Genomic DNA, 24,773 nt, shown 5'->3' on the forward strand with positions numbered 1-24,773 from the left:
CCTGAGTTAGGCTAACGTGAATCATCTATTGTGCCCATAAAGCCGTAAAAAAACATTCAAAACCCGCCAACAATTCTCTATTTACATGTTGTGACCTGATTATTAACCAAGTATTACTAAAAGGAACTACTTTTAGCAGTGCATCGCCTCTGAGTTGCTGAAAGTTAACTCTCGATCACAAATCGTGCCTCTTACTTGTACAGTTGAAGGTTGTGGTCATAAACCGAGAAGTTGGTCAACATTAACATTCTACTTGGACCAGGAGATCGCAAGAAAGACACGAAAAAAAGACTTGTTTGCGCCCACCTTAAAAAAAAAAAGTACCCCTCCAGATTATGTCTAATTCTTCATCTCAACGGGAAGATATGAACATCCAATCAGTTGGCATCCCAGTGAGAGCAGACATTGTACAGTAAGTGGTTATTTTATGTTTGTCTTTCTTGTTTAGCACTTAGCAATACTGCTACTTGATGGATTTGCTTATCACACGTAGCTCCTCCTCCTTATAGTCAGGCTAAAACATATACGGTTCTGGATCACCATTTGTCCCAAAGTAGTCTGTCATGATTGATAGTATTTTTTGTTGAAGGAAATAGCCAATGTTGTGATGCGTCTGTGAAATGAATGCGCTGCTGTATGCTTAAAATGAGCAAAATTCGTAATTATTTGTTGTCACTCGTTACTACACTACATATATACTTACAGCCTGTATATATAACGTTGATGGAGTTTTTTTTTTAAAGTGCTCTATAGGCAGACAAGACCGAATCCCTTTACCTGTGTTGTTAGCTGACTTTTGCTAGCGTTTATTTATGAGTTAGAATGCATTAAAAAAGAAAAACACACTTGTGCTTGTCTTACACTGCAAAAACTGAAATCTAAGTAAGATGAAATATCTCAAATAAGGGTGATATTTGCTTATTTTCTGTCTGATCAGATCATTTTTCTCACTAAGCAGAATTTATGTTAGAGTGTTTTACTGGTTTTAAGGGTTTTGGTCCTAAATTATCTCGGTAAGATATTACAGCTTGTTGCTAAGATTTGATGACCTATTTTGAGTAAAACATGCTTGAAACTAGAATATCAACTGTTGCAAAGCTGTGTCATCAACACTCACAAGTATAAAACTACTTTTTTAAAGTAATAATTTCTTACTTCAAGCATGAAAAAAAAAAATCATGATGCCGAGCGCATATCATTATGTCAAGATAATGGCACTAGCATTTACTTAATTTAAGAATTTTTTTTTAACATATTGAGCAAAAAGGTCTCTTTTTTTTCTACCAAGAAAAGTGCACTTGTTATTAGTGAGAATATACTTATTTTAAGGTATTTTTGGGTTCATTGAGGTTAGCTAATTTTACTTGTTTTGGAAAGTCTTGATAAGCGGAATGTTCTTGTTCTATTGGCAGATAATTTTGCTTAGTTCAAATAAAATACCCCTCATTTTTGTATTTTTTCCTTCTTTTTGAACACTGACTTTTTGTAGTGTACATAAGGATTGATAGGCAAAATTCCTAAAAAGTGCACTTCCCCCTTTAAGAGTGCACCAATTTAAGAGTGTTTCGGGATAAGAACTGTCTGTCGGCTAATTGTTATGCTTTAATTTGTGAGCAAAAATTTGAGTTACAAGCATCCCCGCCGTTTGTCGGCGTTGCAAATGCCACAGTGAACGCTGCAAGATGCAAGCAAGCATTAGCTTATAGCTCAAGAGAAAACATAACTTTGTTTTTCCAATCACGGGAAGCCAGGAAGGAAGTGTGAAGGACAGAGCTGATAACAAGTGGATGATATTCATTGAATGATTTCAAGAAAGAGATCATCAAAAACATGACCAATCATGAATTTGAGCATAGTACTGCTAGTCTGCGACATACTGAAGAAGCAGAATGAGTCTCACGCCTGTGAATGTTGAAATAGTATCCAAGCGGTGGACAATTATACATGAAAATTTGGAAAAGCCGCTGATGGTGTGTTTGATGGAAATGCAGAAGGAGATACCCACCAGGTCAACTCAAAATTAAAAGAGTAAAATACTATTACATTTACTTCATAAAACCACTGTAGTTGTTAGTAGTACATTGTACTGTATTGTTTTGTACCATATTTCTGATCTAAGTTTTCTTTTTCTTTTAAAAGGCACGTTACATTCTAAAAATGACAATGACTTGTTTAAAGAATATACAAACTCCCACAACAAACACAAAGCTTTTCGGAGTACTCGAAAATATGTCAGTTTTGTACCATTTATATATATTTGCATTTTTTGTACAAAAGAATTCTCAAAACAAACCTTTTTTAAGTTATCCCAAATTACGTGAGTTTTCCACTATCTGGATGCTTTTTTTGTACAAAATGGTACCAAAAATGTCCATTTCAATTCACCACAAGATATGTCAGTTTTCTATCTACAGTATCAGTACAAAATACTATTTAAAAAATAAGCTTTTTCCAATGACCCCATAATATGTTAGTTTTTTTACTTTGATATGCAATTTTATTGTACAAATTTCTACTAATATCTAGTTTTCTAGTAATTATATGCACTTAAAATAATACAAAGTTATCCCTAAGTAAGTTTTCTATTAATAGATGCACTTTTTAGTAAAACTAATGTATACATATATATATGTATATATATATATATATGTATATATATATATATATATATATATATATATATATATATATATATATATATATATATATATATATATATATATATATATATATATATATATATATATATATATATACATACATACATATACACACACATATATAAATATACATACACACATATATATACGGTATATATATATATATATATATATATATATATATATATATATACTAAAATCTATGCCTGTTCATGTTACTCCTAAAAAAAGGTCAGTTTTTTATTATTAGACACACTTTTTTGTACAAAATGCTATTAGAAATGTATGCTATTTCAAGCTATCCCTAAAAATGTCAGTTTTCTACTATATTTAAATGTATTTTCTGTATAACGTTTTCTAAAAACAAAGCTTTTTCAACTTACCCCAATTTATATACGTTTCTTTTTAACTAATTGTATGCTTTTTTTGGTACACAATTGTATTAAAACTTTGCTTTTCAAGGCATCCCAAGATTATCACCCCAAGTTATCCCTAAAAATTCCAGTTTTCTACAACTTACATGCACTTTTCTCCTAAATGATTTAACAAGCAACCTTTCCAATTGTGGTTATGTACTAATTACAATCCATTTTTGATACAAAATCCTACAAAACAAGACTTTTTCAAGTAATTTATTAAATTCAGCTCACTCTCACGTATCACAACTGAAGTGGACCCGCACCCGCTGACCTCTTCAAAGCAGATTAAACTGCATTTCATCTTTCGCGGGTTACGCCGCCACATGACAACGTCAGCAGCTTAGCAGAGCGTTATTAGACGGGACAAGGCAAAGGAAAAAGACAAGCATGTCATTTAATCCCCAAAATACAATAGCGGTACAAAGCGACGTTTTAAGGCTCAGTGGGGAGCAAATGTTGTCTTCTATTGACTCCTTGCAGACATTCTTCCTGCTTTTATATGTCTAATTAGCAGCATATGCACATGGGAAATCAGCATATGTTTACCACTTGGTCATATATGTGCGCATATTGATGAAGTATTAAGACTTGTCAACGTATTGTCATTTAGATTCAAATAAGAAATGGCAGTATTTACAAATGAGTTTCTCCCCATGCAAATTTGCACGGTAATCAAATTAAATTAAAGTAATCCACACCTGTAGCGCCACCTGTAATGCTTAGTATTGCCAAGTGTTGCCAGGCATACAATATTTAATTGTATCCTCTTACGATCAATAATTTTAAAAAAAGCCTCTGAAAAAAACGTGGCTCTCCAAGGACCACCATAATGACCAACATTAAAATACAGTAGCGTAATAGGCTTAAGTATTCATTAAAAACAAGGCAGAGGTTTTATTTAACTAGCGTATTTAATATATTTTTGGCCACTGTAACATTATAAACTGTTTGAACAGTAACACTGTTTGTATATAGGAAAATAAAACACTATACCTAAAATCAAGTGATTCTTTGGTGTACCACTAGATGGAGCCCGCGTACCACTAGTGCTACCACAGTTTGAGAATCACTGTCCTAAATAGGGTTGTACGGTATACCGGTACGAAGAAAGTATTGCGGTATTAATGGAAAAAAAAAAACGGTGCAATACGCCTTCTGAAAAATACCGGTTCCTTTTTTTTAACGCGCGTGACAGCGCGCCGTCGTCAGGTCGTGACATTGCTGGTTTTACGTGCAGAGGCGCATGTTCGGCAATGCACACGCACGGAGTTCTTACAAGCAGACACGGTGTGTGGACAGAATGGACGCGTTTTGGCTTAAAAACTAACGATAAAGGTGAATTTATAACACTGAAACCCTGCACAGCAAGAGGTGCTTTAAAACATGGCGAGCTAGCCAGCGGCTAAAGTCCAGCCGCAGTCGGCAGTGTTTTAGCTACTTCTAAATCACTAATCCTCGCCTCCATGGCAACAAATAAAGTGAGTTTCTTACAAGTATCATCCCTGCAGGACGAGGAATAGCTAAACATGCTTCACTACACACTGTCGCTCACCGGCGTCAAAATGTAAACAAACGCCATTGGTGGATCTACACCTAACATCCACTGTAATGATACCAAGTACAGGAGCGTATCTAGTCGATACTACCATGATTACATCGATATTTTTTATTGTCACAAAATATTTTGTTTTATTTTACATTATGTATATAAACTCAGGAAATATGTCCCTGGACACATGAGGACTTTGAATATGACCAATGTATGATCCTGTAACTACTTGGTTTTCGATCGATACCCAAATTTGTGGTATCATCCAAAACTAATGTAAAGCATCCAAACAACAGAAGAATAAGTGATTATTACATTTTAACAGAAGTGTAGATAGAACATGTTAAAAGTGAAAATAAGTAGATTAATAACCAATTTGTACAGCTTGTCCTTTATAATTTTGACAAAATAATAGAATATAAAAGACACAATATGTTACTGCATATGTCAGCAGACTAAATTTAGGGACGGCGTGGCGCAGTGGAAGAGTGGCCGTGCGCGACCCGAGGGTCCCTGGTTCAATCCCCACCTAGTACCAACCTCGTCATGTCCGTTGTGTCCTGAGCAAGACACTTCACCCTTGCTCCTGATGGGTGCTGGTTAGCGCCTTGCATGGCAGCTCCCTCCATCAGTGTGTGAATGTGTGTGTGAATGGGTAAATGTGGAAGTAGTGTCAAAGCGCTTTGAGTACCTTGAAGGTAGAAAAGCGCTATACAAGTACAACCCATTAAATTAGGAGCCTTTGTTTGTTTACTTACTAATAAAAGACAAGTTGTCTTGTATGTTTACTATTTTATTTAAGGACAAAACTGTTCTTCGATTGCAATAAGAAACACATGTTTAATATACCGTAAGAGTTTTTGTTTTAAAAAAAAAGAGGTAATAATGCCATTTTTGTGGTCCCCTTTATTTAAAAAAGTATAGAAAAGTATCGAAATACAATACTATATTGGTTTCGGGACAACCCTAGTCCTAAGTAACTTAAAACCGGCTATGTATGATCTTTTTCCTCAAAATATAAAGCTTTTGGTACAGTACTTTTTAGTTTCTCATCTGGCATTACTACTACTGCCAGCTGCAGTTCAAATGAAGCGCAAATGAATCTAGGTGAAAACAATTCATAATTCATAGCCTTTGTTGAGTTTCAAAGTATTGTTACAAACACAAAAAAACCCACCATAAAACAATACTGCAAAATGTAGAAATAAGCAATTACATAGAAGCTGCACAATAGGAAAAAAAACAAATGCAAAAGAAAAATAGTTAAAATACATTAGCGTGCAAATGGGATTCTTAATGCAAATTAGCATCGAGCTATCGCATTTGTTTAAATGCATTTTGTCTATGTTGAATGCCACAGAGAAATGTTCTAGTATCTTATGACATACCTTATGATTAGTTTTACAATGCTTCAAAGTGGTGTTGTTCCGATACCAGTATTTGTGTACCGGTACAAAAATGTATTTCGATACTTTTCAGTACTTTTTGATACTTTTCTAAATAAAGGGGACCACAAAAAATGGCATTATTGGCTTTAGTTTAACAACAAGTCTTACGGTACATTAAACATATGTTTCTTTTTGCAAGTTTGTCCTTAAATAAAATAGTGAACATACAAGACAACTTGTCTTTTAGTAGTAAGTAAGCAAACAAAGGCTCCTAATTTAGCTGCTGACATATGCAGTAACATATTGTGTCATTTATCATTCTATTATTTTGTCAAAGTTATTAAGGACAAGTGGAAAACATGAATTATTAATCTACTTGTTCATTTACTGTTAATATCTGCTTACTTTCTCTTTTAACATGTTCTATCTACACTTCTGTTCAAATGTAATAATCACGTATTCTTCTGTTGTTTGGATGCTTTACATTAGTTTTGGATGATACCACACATTTGGGTATCGATCCGATACCAAGTAGTTACAGGATCATACATTGGTCATATTCAAAGTTCTCATGTGTCCAGGGACATATTTCCTGAGTTTATAAACATAATATACATAAAAAATGAAATCATAGTAGTATCGACTCGATACGCTCCTGTACTTGGTATCATTCTAGTGGATGTCGGGGGGTGGGGGTGGGGTTTGAGCAGTACTTTTTAGAGGCGGTATAATACCGAATATGATTTATTAGTATCGCGGTACTATACTAATACCGGTATACCGTACAACCCTACTTCAAAGTAAAAGCTCTGAAATTGAACTCAACTGCCTGTTCAGTTAGCAAGTAAAGACCAATTGTTAGCATAGATAGACCCTGGGGCAGATTACTGAAAATCTCTCTTAAAGAGGATGTTGAGTTTGCGGATAAAAACGTATTGTTCCTAAAATGTTTTGTGCTGGAACGCTATGTTATCTTATATATAAATATATTTTTTTAAATAAAAAAATATTTTACATATGAGTTGAAAAAATTACGCACTTTGAGCCGTTTTAATGCTGACAACATTGGCCCCTATTTCATAGTTCAGGACCTTAAAAATATGTCTACAGGTAAAATCCCTCCCACAGCAGTGATTTTAGGCTTGTTTTCTAACGTGTTTGTAGCACATTTTGGAATGCCCACTTTTAGTTCCAAAATGTGGACGGGCCTGTGTTTTATGTGTTTTGGTAACGTCTTCATCCCAAATTAGGATATTTTCGCACAGAATTTAAAAGGAATGATCAAATATGTCTGCCAGATGCATTGTTGCAGTTTGTAGCACTACTGAACTAAAGAAGTGGTCAGCCTGCATACATTTCCCAATGATGGGAAGACAAGGAGAGTAAGGACCTCTTCAGTCAAATTGGTTTTGGTTGGAGTTTAGGTGGGGGGAAAAAATGTAAAGACTCAAGCCAAATGTGATCCTTAAATTCAGCTGCATACCCGAGTGAAGAAAGAGAATAGACCTAAAACTCAAAAATAAACAAAAATGAAGTTAAGCCACAAGTATTCTATTTTGCCTCCTCTTCTACTGATGTTTTCCTCCAGGTGCTGAAAGAGCATGAGGAAACACAGGCTATTGAAGACCTCGGCAAATTAAGGCCCAGGGGCCACATGCCGTACCCGTTGAGCTTTTCAATCTGGCCCGCCGGACATTCCCAAAACATCTTTTTAATCTTTAAGATGGAAACTGTAGCTGCCATTATGATGTGCAGTGAAGTTTTCAAATGACCGCAATTCTTGAACTATACAAAGTATTTCAATGGTTGGAATCTGCACTTTTGCATGACATACTAGTTACTATGGTAATCTAAGTCACAGCAACTCAGACCAGGCACCAAGCAGTGTGGTTGGGGAGCGTTTCCACAGAGTGTCAGCCTGAAATGCGGGTGTCAGGGACAGACGCGGAAGTGCATTTTTACAACAAAGTTCTAAAGCTTAGTGATATATCAGATATATCAGATTGTAGGTGTGTTTATTTTTTACCTTTCGCGTTCATATTTTGCTGTGTTTGTTGCATTTTTGTTGCATTTCGCTTGATTGTAAAATATGTCGATTGAGAGGGGGTGTGACGTTCATATGTTGTCAATATTCAGTGTTTTATCCTTCATAGTTAATATTGTAAATCCCACATTCTTTATTTTCATGTACATTCTGGGTGTCTCAGGGTCTGTCATAATGTTTTTAGCATTCAATCAGACATTATTGTGAGATTTTGTATTACCGTAGTGTTCCTACAAATCAGATATACCGGCCACCAGACAGATTTTTTTCCCTAAATTTGGCTCCCTGAGTTAAAATAATTGCCCAGGCCTGGGCTATGGTGTTTATGGACGAGCAGGGAAGTCCAGGAACGTCGATTATTTTATCATCCATCCATCCATTTTCTACCGCTTATTCCCTTCGGGGTCGCGGGGGGCGCTGGAGCCTATCTCAGCTACAATCGGGCGGAAGGCGGGGTAAACCCTGGACAAGTCGCACATTATTTGATAATTTCGCTCCTAATTAATGGCCATGTTTAGCTGTATAACCACTCGCCATACAGCAATAGATGATATCTGTCTATTACCTAACCACTTCTATGTTAGCTACCTCTCTTTGTTTATAATGTATACTTTTTGGTGGATCTACTCTCTATTTTATGCTGCCCTTTTTTTTTTTTTTTGCTGAAGCTTTTACATATACTGTAATATTACACAGGTTAATTGGGATTTGTTATATATTGTATATATTATATAAAAATATAATATAATATAATATAATAATATATCAGTATATATTACATATATGTTATATTTTATGTTGCTACTATGGTACATTTTAGGTCTACTTAATACCTGCAGTATTCTTTCCATCCTTTGAAACTGAGCTACTGTCTGGAACAAGTTCCCTTATGGATCAATAAAGTTTGCCTAAGTCTAAGTCAGTTTTGAAGAAACCGTGCACCCAGGCGACAAAAACGTGTAATTAAGTTATGAAAATAACAGTTTTACTTGCCTTTATCCACACTGTCTATGCAGGGAATTGGGCTCCAGTTCTGTAGATGAGGTCACACCAAGAAGGGGCGGCATATAGAGTCTGGCGATGGAAAGGGAGCGTTACAATTACATTTTGTTATCTACACACTACTCAAAAACTAATTGTTATGATTGAAAATGACTGCCAGATCCATTTTCAAGAGCAAAAAGTACAAACCCTAAAACCAGTGAAGTTGGCACGTTGTGTAAATGGTAAAAAAAAACAGAATACAATGATTTGCAAATCCTTTTCAACCTATATTCAATTGAATGGACTGCAAAGACAAGATACTTAACGTTCGAATGGGAAAAAATTGTTATTTTTTGCAAAGAATTGCTCATTTGGAATTTGATGCCTGCAACATGTTTTAAAAAAAACTGGCACAAGTGGCAAAAAAGACTGAGAAAGTTGAGGAATGCTCATTAAACACTTATTTGGAACATCCCACATGTGAACAGGATAATTGGGAACAGGTGGGTGCCATGATTGGGTATAAAAGCAGCTTTCATGAAATGCTCAGTCGTTCACAAACAAGAATGGGGCGAGGGTCACCACTTTGTGAACAAATGCGTGAGCAAATTGTTTAAGAACAACATTTCTCAACCAGCTATTGCAAGGAATTTAGGGATTTCACCATCTACGGTCCGTAATATCATCAAAAGGTTCAGAGAATCTGGAGAAATCACTGCACGTAAGCAGCAAGGCTGAAAACAACATTGAATGCCTGTGACCTTCGATCCCTCAGGCGATACAGCATCAAAAAGTGACATCAGTGTGTAAAGGATATCACCACATGGGCTTAGGAACAATTCAGAACACCACTGTCAGTAACTACAGTTCGTCGCTACATCTGTAAGAGCAAGTTAAAACTCTACTATGCAAAGTAAAAGCCATTTATCAACAACACCCAGAAACGCTGCCGGCTTTGCTGGGCCCGAGCTCATCTAAGACGGACTGATGCAAAGTGGAAAAGTGTTCTGTGGTCTGACGAGTCCACATTTCAAATTGTTTTTGGAAACTGTGGACGTCGTGTCCTCCGGACCAAAAGAGGAGAAGAACCATCGGGATTGTTATAGGCGCAAAGTTCAAAAGCCAGCATCTGTGATAGTATGAAGGTGTATTAGTACCCACGACATGGGTAACTTACACATCTGTGAAGGCACCATTAATGCTGAAAGGTACATACAGGTTTTGGAGCAACATATGTTGCCATCCAAGCAACGTTATCAAGGATGCCCCTGCTTATTTCAGCAAGACAATGCCAAGCCACATGTTACAACAGAGTGGCTTCATAGTAAAAGAGTGCGGGTACTAGACTGGCCTGCCTGCAGTCCAGACCTGTCTCCCATTGAAAATGTGTGGCGCAACATGAAGCCTAAAATACCACAACGGAGACCCCGGACTGTTGAACAACTTAAGCTGTACATCAAGCAAGAATGGGAAATAATTCCACCTGAAAAGCTTAGAAAATTGCTATCCTCAATTCCCAAATGTTTACTGAGTGTTGTTAAAAGGAAAGGCCATGTAACACAGTGGTAAAAATGCCCCTGTGCCAACTTTTTTGCAACGTGTTGCTGCCATTAAATTCTAAGTTAATGATTATTTGCAAAAAAAAAAGTATTTTTTTCAGTTCGAACATTAAATATCTTGTCTTTGCAGTCTATTCAATTGAATATAAGTTGAGAGGGATTTGCAAATCATTGTATTCTGTTTTTATTTACTAATTACACAACGTGCCAACTTCACTGGTTTTGTACATAAAGAGAACTTGTTGGTGAAATGTTGGTCATCTGGACATTATGGGGCTGGGAACTACTGTTATAGAGCAACCGATTTTTATTCTATTTAACTTTTTCCTTGGAGGCGACCCCCCTCATCTCCCAGTGTGATGAACACGGTGCAGAAAAAGGCATAGTGAGGCGAACGCCTCACCTCGTTCCACGCGGAGCCCCTCGCTGCCTGTAATAGTAGAGGCTTAGCTTTGAGTGGGGGAAGGGCAAGAGGTGCACAGGTTTGTGACCAGACGAGAGGAAAGGGGGGAAAAGAACTGGGCCAGGAGTAACGTTCTGAAGTTAAGTGCGTCACTTTTGGAGAGAACGGCAACACAACCGAGTGCGACAACAACGCGCGTGTGTGTGCAGCGTACTGTGAATACACACACTTTGGCCAGCAAAAGAACATGGATGTTGGAGTTTGGAGGTATAGCAGAGGATGGATTGATAGTTTTGGCTGACTGCCCGTGCTCAGTGTCTATCTGTGTTGGAGGGGAGGGGACTGATGGTGGGGATCTATCTGTTGTGCTCATGATAAACCCAGCTTCCCCCACCCCCTTCACTGCAACAACACAACCAAAGTCAGGCTATGTTTACACAACTACAATCTAGTAATAATGTCAAAGTACTACCCCTGGGGTTTTAAAAATGTCCACATTAAAACTGCAAAAGCGACTGTAGATGCGGTAATACGCATACAAGACCAGTAGTTGGCGATGTTGCCTCGTAAACAAGGTTTGGAGTCCAATATTGTTGTGAATTTGAGAGTCTCACCTATGAAAACGATAAATGGTTGCTCCTCCCACCAGTTATTAGTCGACCATCTGGCAAAACATAAACAAAGCGACTTGAAATAATCCACAAAGTCAGGAAAGTTGTAGTAACAGAGTGCCGTAGAGCGTGTGATAAAAAAATTATAAATAACTGGCGACTTAGTGGATTATTTCTGATTGTTCTATTTATTTCTATTATGAAAGGTGGTAAAAAATTATGAATTAGCAGGGGGAGCAATCACGCTGGTTGTGCATGAGCATGAGTACCATGGGCTTTGACATTGTTGATTGTTTTGACTCTTTCAAGGTGGTGGTTATCATAAATAACTGGTAGGAGGAGCAATGGCATTGATTATATGACATGTATGTTGCACACGCTTGTGTGTGAGTGAGCGCACCAGGGGCTTGAAATGTGTTTATTATTTTTTAGCATTTCTATTATATTTTTCTTATGCAAGGTGGTGGTCATAACAACTAACTGTTTGACTAATTGTTTGACTTTGTTGATTTATTTTACTTTTTCAAGGTGGTGGTAGTCACAAATAACTGGCGGGAGGAGTTATTGCATTGATTATGTGACACATATATTGAGCGAGCACATGCCTGTGTGTAAGTGAGCGTAGCATGGGCTTCAACTTTGTTGATTGTTTTGAATCTTTCAAGGTGGTGGTTATCACAAATAACTGGCTGGAGGAGCAATTGCATTGATTATGTGACACAATGTGAGTAAAAGTACCATGTGCTTCAACTTTGTTGATTATTTTGATACATTTCATTTATTTTTCGCAAGGTGGCAGTTATCAGCAATAACTGGCGGAAGGATCAATTTTGTTGATTATGTGACACACAGTATGTTGTGCTAGCATGTTCTTGAGCATGAGCAAGTGCACCATGGGCTTTGATTGTTTTGACTCTTTCAAGGTGGCGGTTATCATAAATAACTGGCAGGAGGACACGTATGTTGCACATGCTTGTGTGTGAGTGAGTGCACCATGGGCTTACAATTTGTAAAAAAATAAATAAAAAATTTGCATTTCTATTATACTTATTTTATGCAAGGTGGCGGTCATAACAACCAACTGGCGGGAGGAACTATTGCATTGATAATGTGACACATATGTTGAGTGAGCACATGCCTGTGTGTGAGTGAGCGTAGCATGGGCTTCAACTTTGTTGATTATTTTGAATCTTTCGAGGTGGTGGTTATCACAAATAACTGGCTGGAGGAGCAATTGCATTGATTATGTGACACAATGTGAGTAAAAGTACCATGTGCTTCAACTTTGTTGATTATTTTGATACATTTCATTTATTTTTCGCAAGGTGGCAGTTATCAGCAATAACTGGCGGAAGGATCAATTTTGTTGATTATGTGACACACAGTATGTTGTGCTAGCATGTTCTTGAGCATGAGCAAGTGTACCATGGGCTTTGATTGTTTTGACTCTTTCAAGGTGGCGGTTATCATAAATAACTGGCAGGAGGACACGTATGTTGCACACGCTTGTGGGTGAGTGAGTGCACCATGGGCTTACAATTTGTAAAAAAATAAATAAAAATGTGCATGTCTACTATATTTATTTTATGCAATGTGGCAGTCATAACAACCAACTGGCGGGAGGAGCTATTGCATTGATAATGTGACACATATGTTGAGCGAGCACATGCCTGTGTGTGAGTGAGCGTAACATGAGCTTCAACTTTGTTGATTATTTTGAATCTTTCGAGGTGGTGGTTATCACAAATAACTGGCGGCTGTGACACATTTGTTGAGCTAGTACATGCTCATGCGTGAGTGAGCGTACCATGTGCTTCAACTTTGTTGATTATTTTGATACATTTAACTTATTTTATGCAAGGTGGCGATTATCAGAAATAACTGGCGGAAGTAGCAATTTTGTTGATTATGTGACACATACAGTATGTTGTGCTAGCATGTGCTTGTGCATGAGCAAGAGTACCATGGGCTTTGACTTTGTTGATTGTTTTGACTCTTTCAAGGTGGTGGTAGTCACAAATAACTGGCGGGAGGAGCTATTGCATTGATTATGTGACACATATGTTGAGCGAGCACATGCCCGTGTGTGAGTGAGCGTAGCATGGGCTTCAACTTTGTTGATTATTTTGATACATTTAATTTATTTTATGCAACGTGGCGGTTATCAGATATAACTGGCGGAAGGAGCAATTTTGTTGATTATGTGACACATACAGTATGTTGTGCTAGCATGTGCTTGTGCATGAGCAAGAGTTCCAGGGGCTTTGACTTTGTTGATTGTTTTGACTCTTTCAAGGTGGTGGTAGTCACAAATAACTGGCGGGAGGAGCTATTGCATTGATTATGTGACACATATGTTGAGCGAGCACATGCCCGTGTGTGAGTGAACGTACCATGTGCTTCAACTTTGTTGATTATTTTGATACATTTAATTTATTTTATGCAAGGTGGCGGTTATCAGAAATAACTGGCGGAAGGAGCAATTTTGTTGATTATGTGACACATACAGTATGTTGTGCTAGCATGTGCTTGTGCATGAGCAAGAGTACCAGGGGCTTTGACTTTGTTGATTGTTTTGACTCTTTCAAGGTGGTGGTAGTCACAAATAACTGGCGAGAGGAGCTATTGCATTGATTATGTGACACATATGTTGAGCGAGCACATGCCAGTGTGTGAGTGAGCGTAGCATGGGCTTCAACTTTGTTGATTATTTTGATACATTTAATTCATTTTATGCAACGTGGCGGTTATCAGAAATAACTGGCGGAAGGAACAATTTTGTGTATTATGTGACACATACAGTATGTTGTGCTAGCATGTGCTTGTGTATGAGCAAGAGTTCCAGGGGCTTTGACTTTGTTGATTGTTTTGACTCTTTCAAGGTGGTGGTAGTCACAAATAACTGGCGGGAGGAGTTATTGCATTGATTATGTGACACATATGTTGAGCGAGCACATGCCGGTGTGTGAGTGAGCATAGCATGGGCTTCAACTTTGTTGATTATTTTGATACATTTAATTCATTTTATGCAACGTGGCGGTTATCAGAAATAACTGGCGGAAGGAGCAATTTTGTTGATTATGTGACACATACAGTATGTTGTGCTAGCATGTGCTTGTGCATGAGCAAGAGTACCATGGGCTTTGACTTTGTTGATTATTTTGACTCTTTCAAGGTGGTGGTAGTCACAAATAACTGGCGGGAGGAGTTATTGCATTGATTATGTGACACATATGTTGAGCGAGCACATGCCGGTGTGTGAGTGAGCGTAGCATGGGCTTCAACTTTGTTGATTATTTTGATACATTTAATTCATTTTATGCAACGTGGCGGTTATCAGAAATAACTGGCGGAAGGAGCAATTTTGTTGATTATGTGACACATACAGTATGTTGTGCTAGCATGTGCTTGTGCATGAGCAAGAGTACCATGGGCTTTGACTTTGTTGATTATTTTGACTCTTTCAAGGTGGTGGTAGTCACAAATAACTGGCGGGAGGAGCTATTGCATTGATAAGGTGACACATACGTTGAGCGAGCACATGCCTACGTGTGTGTGGGCGTAGCATGTGCTTCAACTTTGTTGATTATTTTGATACATTTAATTTATTTTATGCAAGGTGGCGGTTATCAGAATTAACTGGCGGAAGGAGCAATTTTGTGTATTATGTGACACATACAGTATGTTGTGCTAGCATGTGCTTGTGCATGAGCAAGAGTACTAGGGGCTTTGACTTTTTTGATTGTTTTGACTCTTTCAAGGTGGTGGTAGTCACAAATAACTGGCGGGAGGAGCTATTGCATTGATTATGTGACACATATGTTGAGCTAGCACATGCCCGTGTGTGAGTGAGCATAGCATGGGCTTCAACTTTGTTGATTGTTTTGAATCTTTCGAGGCGGTGGTTTTCACAAATAACTGGCGGGAGGAGCATTTACATTGATTATGTGACACATTTGTTGAGCTAGTTTAAAGAGTTGCATTAGCAATCATGGCAGTAACCACTACAGTTATTATTGTTAATACACATTCCCCCCCCCCCCCCCCCCCCCCCGACAAGGTGGAGAACACTCCCATAGGTTACGTTATCCCTCACCAGTTTGTTTGTGCAAGGAGAGAGAGCGGCGTATCTCGCCCAGTTGCAGTGTTCAAAAGCAAAGTTGGCCGTCATGTGGGAGCGAGCGTGCGCTCCTCTTATCCCCCACAAAGTGTAAATCCTGGCGAGGAAGAAAATGAGTTTGAGGGATTGTCCCTGACATTAATCCGGCCCAAACACTGCACTTCCGCAGAGGACGCGGCGCACAGCAGCAAAGACAAAGCAAATCAACAATCTATTTACCAAAGGAAAAACTAAATCAACAATCCTTGTTGCTTCTGTCTGCTCTCATTTGACAATTGCTTTGCAGCCTGCCTCCATTCTGCCTGTCTGGTGACTCGCTGCCAGTGCACGGCCATCATGGAATGTGGTTGCCATGCGGTTACCCATTGAAATATTTGCATTATTTTATTTTATTACTAGCTTGAAGTAAACGCAACAACAACAAAAAAGTGCAATTTATGCAGGTAAAACCCACCAGCATCACGAGAGAGGAGTTTAGCCACTAGTGGAGATAGATGTTACATCAGTGGTTCTCAACCTTGTTGGAGGTACCGAACCCCACCAGTTTCATATGCGCATTCATCGAACCTGAACCGTAATCATAAAATTATGTTGTTATATTAAAGAAATACTAATAAAGATATATTATACAAACGGAAAGTTACAGGAATGTACACATAATTCCATGTTTACATCTCATTGTGCAACATGTGAATGTTTAAGTGGGAACTAAATGCGATATCTGAAAGGGGTACACATTATTTCCAAAGTAGGACCCCCACCCAGACATATAATACTAGTACACAGCACATGAAAAACAATATGTTATAGTCATTGTAAGTAGGCCAAAACACTTACATTAGAAAATAATCTCATGGAAATGACTGCTGTAATTTGATTAGAATAATAAAACATTGAACTTGTTATTTAGTCATGTTTGGGACAGGTGTGCTGCAGGTGTGACCACAGTGTATGTGCACGTCTGACGTCGCTCACATGCGCTCCACCGAATGCTCAAGGAGTTTTTGCGTTTGCTCACACATGGAAAATTAGAGGGAACATTGTTTGGGGGTATCCATAATACGCCGACAGGGAGAAGTTTTTATTTACACGATGAGTCGGGCGTGTCTTGACCTCCGCGGCAGAGGCTCCGTCGAACCCCTGAGGCCGACTCAGCGAACTCCTAGGGTTCGATCGAACCCAGGTTAAGAACCACTGTGTTACATTGTTAGTCGAGCGGATGTGTATGAATATGCATTGCATTTTATAAGTAACTTGGGTTTACGGTATTCCGGTACTGGTATAGTATCGCGGTACTATCCATCCATCCATCCATCTTCTTCCGCTTATCCGAGGTCGGGTCGCGGGGGCAGCAGCCTAAGCAGGGAAGCCCAGACTTCCCTCTCCCCAGCCACTTCGTCCAGCTCTTCCTGTGGGACCCCGAGGCGTTCCCAGGCCAGCCGAGAGACATAGTCTTCCCAACGTGTCCTGGGTCTTCCCCGCGGCCTCCTACCGGTCGGACGTGCCCTAAACACCTCCCTAGGGAGGCGTTCGGGTGGCATTCTAACCAGATGCCCGAACCACCTCATCTGGCTTCTCTCGATGTGGAGGAGCAGCGGCTTTACTTTGAGCCCCTCCCGGATGGCAGAGCTTTTCACCCTATCTCTAAGGGAGAGCCCCGCCACCCGGCGGAGGAAACTCATTTCGGCCGCTTGTACCCGTGATCTTGTCCTTTCGGTCATAACCCAAAGCTCATGACCATAGGTGAGGATGGGAACGTAGATCGACCGGTAAATTGAGAGCTTTGCCTTCCGGCTCAGCTCCTTCTTCACCACAACGGATCGATACAGCGTCCGCATTACTGAAGACGCCGCACCGATCCGCCTGTCGATCTCACGATCCACTCTTCCCTCACTCGTGAACAAGACTCCGAGGTACTTGAACTCCTCCACTTGGGGCAAGATCTCCTCCCCAACCCGGAGATGGCACTCCACCCTTTTCCGGGCGAGAACCATGGACTCGGACTTGGAGGTGCTGATTCTCATCCCAGTCGCTTCACACTCAGCTGCGAACCGATCCAGTGAGAGCTGAAGATCCTGGCCAGATGAAGCCATCAGGACCACATCATCTGCAAAAAGCAGAGACCTAATCCTGCAGCCACCAAACCAGATCCCCTCAACGCCTTGACTGCGCCTAGAAATTCTGTCCATAAAAGTTATGAACAGAATCGGTGACAAAGGGCAGCCTTGGCGGAGTCCAACCCTCACTGGAAACGTGTCCGACTTACTACCGGCAATGCGGACCAGGCTCTGGCACTGATCATACAGGGAGCGGACTGCCACAATCAGACAGTCCGATACCCCGTACTCTCTGAGCACTCCCCACAGGACTTCCCGAGGGACACGGTCGAATGCCTTCTCCAAGTCCACAAAACACATGTAGACTGGTTGGGCAAACTCCCATGCACCCTCAAGGACCCTGCGGAGAGTATAGAGCTGGTCCACAGTTCCACGACCAGGACGAAAACCACACTGTTCCTCCTGAATCCGAGGTTCGACTATCCGGCGTAGCCTCCTCTCCAGTACACCTGAATAGACCTTACCGGGAAGGCTGAGGAGTGTGATCCCACGATAGTTAGAACACACCCTCCAGTTCCCCTTCTTAAAGAGAGGAACCACCACCCCGGTCTGCCAATCCAGTGGCACCGCCCCCGATGTCCACGCGATGCTGCAGATTCTTGTCAACCAAGACAGCCCCACAGCATCCAGAGCCTTAAGGAACTCCGGGCGGATCTCATCTACCCCCGGGGCCTTGCCACCGAGGAGCTTTTTAACTACCTCAGCAACCTCAGCCCCAGAAATAGGAGAACCCACCACAGACTCCCCAGGCACTGCTTCCTCATAGGAAGACGTGTTGGTGGGATTGAGGAGGTCTTCGAAGTATTCCCTCCACCGATCCACAACATCCGCAGTCGAGGTCAGCAGAACACCATCCTCGCCATACACGGTGTTGATAGTGCACTGCTTCCCCTTCCTGAGGCGGCGGATGGTGGTCCAGAATTGCTTCGAAGCCGTCCGGAAGTCGTTTTCCATGGCCTCACCGAACTCCTCCCATGTCCGAGTTTTTGCCTCTGCGACCGCTGAAGCCGCACACCGCTTGGCCTGTCGGTACCTGTCCGCTGCCTCAGGAGTCCTATGAGCCAAAAGAACCCGATAGGACTCCTTCTTCAGCTTGACGGCATCCCTCACCGCCGGTGTCCACCAACGGGTTCTAGGATTACCGCCACGACAAGCACCAACTACCTTGCGGCCACAGCTCCAATCAGCCGCCTCGACAATAGAGGCGCGGAACATGGTCCATTCGGACTCAATGTCCAGCACCTCCCTCGTGACATGTTCAAAGTTCTTCCGGAGGTGGGAATTGAAACTCTCTCTGACAGGAGACTCTGCCAGACGTTCCCAGCAAACCCTCACAATGCGTTTGGGCCTGCCAGGTCTGTCCGGCATCCTCCCCCACCATCGCAGCCAACTCACCACCAGGTGGTGATCGGTAGAAAGCTCCGCCCCTCTCTTCACCCGAGTGTCCAAAACATGAGGCCGCAACTCCGATGACACAACTACAAAGTCGATCATGGAACTGCGGCCTAGGGTGTCCTGGTGCCAAGTGCACATATGGACACCCTTATGTTTGAACATGGTGTTCGTTATGGACAATCTGTGACGGGCACAAAAGTCCAATAACATAACACCGCTCGGGTTCAGATCCGGGCAGCCATTCTTCCCAATCACGCCTCTCCAGGTTTCACTGTCGCTGCCAACATGAGCATTGAAGTCCCCCAGTAGAACGAGGGAATCACCCGGGGGAGCACTCTCAAGTACTCCCTCGAGTGAATCCAAAAAGGGTGGGTACTCTGAGCTGCGGTTTGGCGCGTAAGCGCAAACCACAGTCAGGACCCGTTCCCCCACCCGAAGGCGGAGGGAAGCTACCCTCTCGTCCACCGGGTTGAACTCCAACGTACAGGCTCTGAGCCGGGGGGAAACAAGAATTGCCACCCCAGCCCGTCGCCTCTCACTGCCGGCAACGCCAGAGTGGAAGAGAGTCCAGCCCCTCTCGAGAGAACTGGTTCCAGAGCCCTTGCTGTGCGTCGAAGTGAGTCCGACTATATCTAGCCGGAACTTCTCCACCTCGCGCACTAGCTCAAGCTCCTTCCCCCCCAGCGAGGTGACGTTCCACGTCCCAAGAGCTAGCTTCTGTAGCCGAGGATCGGACCGCCAAGTGCCCTGCCCTCGGCTGCCGCCCAGCTCACATCGCACCCGACCTCTATGACCCCTGCTATGGGTGGTGAGCCCATTGGAGGGGGGACCCACGTTGCCTCTTCGGGCTGTGCCCGGCCGGGCCCCATGGGGACAGGCCCGGCCACCAGGCGCTCGCCATCGTGCCCCACCTCCGGGCCTGGCTCCAGAGGGGCCCGCGTCCGGGCAAGGGAAATCTGGGTTCCTTGCTTGTTTTCTTCATAGAGGTCTTCGAGCTGCTCTTTGTCTGATCCCTCACCCAGGACAACATAGCTCCTAGGATCATTGGGACACGCAAACTCCTCTACCACGTTAAGGTGGCAGCTCAGAGAGGAGGTGGGGTACTAATGAATCAAAAACGGTACTATACTCTGTTTGATAAGTACCGGTTCCCTGGGAGGAACAATTGGTGTTGCGAGCAGAGGAGCGAACGAACGTCCATCCATTCGCAGTCTGCAGTGTTTTAGCTTTTTTCAAAATCCTGGTCTCCATGGCGACAAATAAAGTACGTTTCTTACAAGTATCATCCCTGCAGGACGAGGAATAGCTAAACATGCTTCACGACACACCGTAGCTCACCGGTGACACAATGTAAACAAATGCCATGGGTGGATCTACACCTAACATCTACTGTAATGATACCAAGTACAAGAGCGTATCTAGTCGATACTACTATGATTACATCAATATTTTTTGTCATCACAAAATCTTTTTTCTTTTTAAAAAAATTCATATTCTGTTTATAAACTCAGGAAATATTCCTCTGGACACACGAGGACTTTGAATATGACCAATGTATGATAAATGATAATGTAACGACTTGGTATTGGATCAATACTTAAATTTGTGGTATCATCCAAAACTAATGTAAAGCATCAACCAACAGAAGAATAAGTGATTATTACATTTTAACAGAAGTGTAGATAGAACATGTTAAAAGAGAAAGTAAGCAGATATTAACTGTAAATGAACAAGTGGATTAATAATCAATTTTTACAGTTTGTCCGTCATAATTTTGACAAAATAATAGAATGGAAAATGACACAATATGTTACTGCATATGTCAGCAAACTAAATTAGGAGCTTTCGTTTGTTTACTTACTACTAAAAGACAAGTTGTCTTGTATGTTCACTATTTTATTTAAGGACAAACTTGCAATAAGAAACATATGTTTAATGTACCGTAAGATTATTTTGTTAAAATAAAGCCAATAATGCTATTTTTTGTGGTCCCCTTTATTTAGAAAAGTACCGATAAGTATCGAAATACATTTTGGTACCGGTACTAAAATATTGATATCGGGACAACACTATAAGTAACATATACAAGTAATTACACTGAACATCTTGTACAACATTTTACTAAAGACAACTCATGTTCAGATTACACCCAAATATGTCTTTTTTTTTTTTTACTAATTACAGCAAAACATTTCTATAATAACATTTAGAAGAATTTGAAAATCACTAAAAAAAACATTTTTTAATTGCAAATTAACTAAAGTGTAAATTATCCCCAGATACGTTAAATTTCTACTAATTACGGCACAATTTTTGTACAAATTCATTTTAAAGACAACACATGTTCAAATTACCCCAACATATGGCAAATGTATACAATTTTAAGCACAATTTATTTGTACAAAATTGCAAATGACCCCCAAATACATAACATTTCTAATCATTACAGTACACCTTTTGTACAAAATCCAACTAAAGAAAAAACTAACTTTCAAATCACCCCAAAATATGTCAAAGTTCTACTAATTACAGTAATATTTTTCAACAATTTTTTTTAAGAATTTGGAAGCTACAAAAATTTGCTCAAAAAATGCAAATGACCCCAAATTTCTAATCATTACCCTTTTTGTACAAAATACTAACAAAGAAAAAACTAATCTTAAATTAACCCTAAATATTTTTAAATTTCTACAAATTACAGCAAACCTTTTACACAAAATTCTACTACAACAACTTATTTTCAAACCCCAAACTTGATCAAATTTCAGCTAATTACAAAATTATTTTTACAATATTGTTCTAAAAATAATTAATTTGCAAATGACCCCCAAATAGGTCCAATTTCTAGTAATTACAGTTGGTTTTTTGTACAAAATAATACTAAATACACAACTCAATTTCAAATTACTTGAAATATTTCACATGTCTACTAATTACAGAAACATTTTTCAAATTTTTTTGAAGACTTTACATTGGGGCGGTATAGCTCGGTTGGTAGAGCGGCCGTGCCAGCAACTTGAGGGTTGCAGGTTCGATCCCCGCTTCCGCCATCCTAGTCACTGCTGTTGTGTCCTTGGGCAAGACACTTTACCCGCCTTCTCCCAGTGCCACCCACACTGGTTTAAATGTAACTTAGATATTGGGTTTCACTATGTAAAGCGCTTTGAGTCACTTGAGAAAAAAAGCGCTATATACCGGTAAATGTAATTCTCTTCACTTCACTTTGCAAATGACAAAAAATGCAAATGAACCAATTTGCAAATGACTCCCAAATATGTAAAATGTCTACTCATTACAGTACACCTTTTGTACAAAATCCTACTAAAAAAACAACATTTCAAATTACCCCCAAATATGTCAAATTTCGACTAATTTAAGCGCAATTTTTTCGACAAAAATGTTCAACTAATTTACAAATTACCCCTAAGTGTGTCAATTGTCTACAGTGCATTTTTGTGCAAAATCCAATAAAGACACAACTCACTTTCATATAAACACCTAACATTTAAAATTTCTGTTAATCACAGCAAAAATATTTGTACAAAATTCTTATAAAGACACAACTCATGTTTAAATGTGTCAAACGTCTACTAATTACAGTAATTATTTTTTGACAAAATCCTACTAAAAACTTGAATCTTGTTCAAGTTACCACAAAATATGTCAAATGTTCTACTAATAATAGTGAAAATTCCAAGTAAACAATTAGATATTTGTCTTTTTTAAATAATCACAGTGCACTTTTGGTACAATATGACACCAAAGATAAAAAGCTATTTTACTTACCCCCAAACATGTCAGCATCCTACCAATTACAGTGTGAAAAGTGGTAAAAAAAAATGTTTTATATATATATATATGTATATTTTTTTTACAAAATCCTTATAATGGAAAAACTAACTTTCAAATTAACCCCAAATATGAAAAATTTCTACTATTTTAGGCGCAATATTTGTACAAAATTATTCTAGAAGATAAAACTCATGCTCAAATCAGCCCAAAATATGTCAAATTTATACAAATTTAAGCAGTTTTTGTACAAATTTCTTCTAAAAGACTCAACTCATGTTCAAATTACCCCAAAATACAGTGTCAAATTTCTACTAATTACAGCAACACTTTTTTTTAAAGAATTATCAAATTAGAAAAAACCCGCAAATGAACTAATTTGCAAATGACTCCCAAATATGTAAAATTTCTACACACTACAGAACTTTTTTTTTTTTTCTTTACAAAATACTAATAATAAAAAACTAAATTTAAAATTAACCCCAAATATGTCAAATTTGTACTAATTAAAGCAAATCTTTCATAAAAAAAATACTAAAAACACATTATTTGGAACTGACCTCCAAATATGTCAACCTTCTACTAATATGACACAATTTTTGTACAAAATTAGACACGACTGATTTACAAATTCCCCCTAAATGTGTCAATTGTCTACAGTGCAAAATCCAATAAAGACACAACTCACTTACATATAAACCCCAAAAATTTTAAATTTCTGCTAATCACAGCAAAATATTTGTACAAAATTCTTCTACAGACACAACTCATGTTTAAAAAAACCAAAGTATCAAATTTCTACTGATTACAGTCTAATTTCTTTGGACAAATTCCAACTAAAAACTTGAATCTTTTTCAAGTTACCACAAAATATGTCAATTGTTCTACTAATAATAGTGAACCTTCCTAGTAAACAAATATACATTTTTCAACTAATGAAACAAAATTTCTCTCTTTTTTTTGTTTTACTAATCACAGTGACCTTTTGGTACAATATGACACCAAAGATAAAAAGCTACTTTACTTACCCCCAAATATGTCAGCATCCTACCAATTACAGTGTGAAAAGTGATAAATATGTTTTAAGTGACCTCCAAAATATGTTATTGTTATTATTAATTACAGAGCCCTTTCAGCACAAACTTGTATTACTTTAACCCCCAAATATATAAAATGTATACTAATTTACTATTGGTGAAAAAAAATTCCAGCTAAAGAAAACCCACTAAAAAAGCTGCTATATTTACACAATAATTACAGTGCAAAATCCATATTAAATATTTTCCTAAACATGTCACATTATTATAAAATACGGTCCTTTTTTCATAGAAAATCCTATCGAATATATTTTAACCTCTCGAATATGGCAGTTTTCTATCAAATTACAGAGCCTTTTTTAACAAAATACTTGTTATTTATCTGTAAGGATCGTTCACAAGGAACGCTGAAACAAAAATAACATAAAAATACCAAAAATGAAGGTTCAATTATTCAATAAAACAATTGTAATACCGTATTTTTCGGACTACAAGTCGCAGTTTTTTTCATAGTTTGGCCGGGGGTGCGACTTATACTCAGGAGCGACTTATGTGTGAAATTATTAACACATTACCGTAAAATATCAAATAATATTATTTAGCTCATTCACGTAAGAGACTAGACGTATAAGATTTCATGGGATTTAGCGATTAGGAGTGACAGATTGTTTGGTAAACGTATAGCATGTTCTATATGT

General features: G+C 39.2%; 1 protein-coding gene across 1 annotated transcript in view; it reads right to left on the reverse strand.

Annotated features, from left to right (window-relative positions):
• The window catches only part of tcf3b (transcription factor 3b), a 129,230-nt gene that overhangs the window by 91,649 nt on the left and 12,808 nt on the right, over window positions 1-24,773 (reverse strand). The window contains exon 3 of the mRNA XM_061977903.1: window positions 9,054-9,134. The gene's annotated coding sequence lies outside the window, so the exon portion shown is untranslated. The remainder of the gene's footprint in view (window positions 1-9,053; window positions 9,135-24,773) is intronic.

Source organism: Nerophis lumbriciformis, linkage group LG18 (assembly GCF_033978685.3).
Source record: "Nerophis lumbriciformis linkage group LG18, RoL_Nlum_v2.1, whole genome shotgun sequence".
In the NCBI taxonomy this organism is placed as follows: Eukaryota; Metazoa; Chordata; class Actinopteri; order Syngnathiformes; family Syngnathidae; genus Nerophis; species Nerophis lumbriciformis.